General features: G+C 38.9%; 1 pseudogene; it reads right to left on the bottom strand.

Moving 5' to 3' along the window:
* Positions 1-655: 655 nt before the first annotated feature.
* LOC138378198 (peptidyl-prolyl cis-trans isomerase A pseudogene) lies at positions 656-1,252 on the bottom strand (annotated as a pseudogene).
* Between the last annotated feature and the right edge of the window lie 724 nt (positions 1,253-1,976).

Consider the following 1,976-nt stretch of genomic DNA (forward strand, 5'->3'; position numbering starts at 1 on the left):
TGATATCTCATTGTGGTTTTGATTTGCATTTCACTAATGATTAGAGATGTTGAGCACTTTTTTTATGTTTTCTGGCCATTATTCTGTCTTCTTTTGAAACATTTCTCTTCATGTCCTTTGCCCATTTATTGATGGGGTTGTTTGATTTTTTTCTTGTTGATTTTTTTTGAGTTCTATACAGATTCTTGTTATCAGCCCTTTATCGGATGTGTAGAGAGCAAATATTTTCTCCCATTCTGTCGGCTGTCTATTCACTCTAATGATAGTTTCCTTGGCTGTGCAAAAGGTTTTTATTTTGATCAGATCCCATTTATTTATTTATTTTTGTTGCTACTGTGATTGCTTTGGGGTTCTTCTTCATGAATTCTTTGCCTAAGCCAATGTCTGAAAGAGTCTTCTCTACGTTTTCTTCTAGGATTCTTAAGATTTCATGTCTTAGGTTTAAGTCTGTTATCCATTGTGAGAGGGAATGCTTTCAACTTTTCCTAATTTAGTAGGATGTTGGCTGTAGGTTTGTCCTATATGGCCTTTTTTTGTTATTTAGTTTTTATTTCATAATCATAAACTTAACTCTACAGTCCAACTAGATGTGGAGGGGAATAAGGAAAATACAGAACCCAAAGAACTGCAGCAAGAGCACAAAGATTATAGGATATTGTGAGCAAAAGAGGTATAGGGGTGCTCTCCTGAGCTACAGAAGGAATGGTCTGGTGGTTAAGATAAAACATTTAAGTCAAAGTTATTAGAGTTGTCCACAGTCAGCAATGGTGATCTTCTTGTTGGTCTTGCCATTCCTGGACCCAAAGCACTCCATGGCTTCCACAATATTCATGCCCTCTTTCACCTTGCCAAAGACCACATGCTTGCCATCCAACCACTCAGTCTTGGCAGTGCAGATGAAAAACTGGGAACCATTTGTGTTGGGTGCAGCATTTGCCATGGACAAGATGCCAGGACCTGTATACTTCAGGATGAAGTTCTCATCCTCAAATTTCTCCCTGTAGATAGACTTGCCACCAGTGCCATTATGGCATGTGAAGTCACCACCCTGGCACATAAACCCTGGAATAATTCTGTGAAAGCAGGAACCCTTATAGCCAAATCCTTTCTCTCCAGTGCTCAGAGCACGAAAATTTTCTGCTGTCTTTGGAACTTTGTCTGCAAACAGCTCAAAGGAGACGTGGCCCAAGGGCTTGCCATGGACGGTGATATCAAAGAACACGGTGGGGTTGACCATGGTTAGTAGCAGGCAACTCCGGAATGCAGCAGCATCTGCAAAGCCTATATGGCCTTTATTATTTTGAGATATGTTCTTTCTTTTTTTTTTTTTTTTTTTTTTTTTGAGACAGAGTCTCACTCTGTTGCCCAGGCTAGAGTGAGTGCCGTGGCGTCAGCCTAGCTCACAGCAACCTCAAACTCCTGGGCTCAAGCGATCCTCCTGTCTCAGCCTCCCGAGTAGCTGGGACTACAGGCATGCACCACCATGCCCGGCTAATTTTTTCTATATATATTTTTAGCTGTCCATATAATTTCTTTCTATTTTTAGTAGAGATGGGGTCTCGCTCTTGCTCAGGCTGGGAGATATGTTCTTTCTATGTTTAATTTGTTGAAGGTTTTTATCATGAAGTGATTCTGAATTTTATCAAACCCTTTTTCTGCATCTATTGAGATAATACTATTTTTATCCTTAATTCTGTTTATGTGATGTATCACATTTATTGATTTGCATATGTTGAATTATCCTTGTATCCCTGGTATAAAACCCACTTGATCGTGGTATATAATCTTTTTGATGTGCGGTTGGAATTGGTTTTCTAGTATTTTTTGTGGATTTTTGCATCTATGATCTATGTTTATAAGGGATATTGATCTGTAGTTTTCTTTCTTTCTTTCTTTTTTTTTTTTTTTTTTGTTGTGTCCTTGCGTGGTTTTGGTATCAGAGTAATACTGGCCTTGTAGAATGAGTTGGGGGGAAT

The sequence above is a fragment of the Eulemur rufifrons genome, chromosome 30 (assembly GCF_041146395.1).
Source record: "Eulemur rufifrons isolate Redbay chromosome 30, OSU_ERuf_1, whole genome shotgun sequence".
In the NCBI taxonomy this organism is placed as follows: Eukaryota; Metazoa; Chordata; class Mammalia; order Primates; family Lemuridae; genus Eulemur; species Eulemur rufifrons.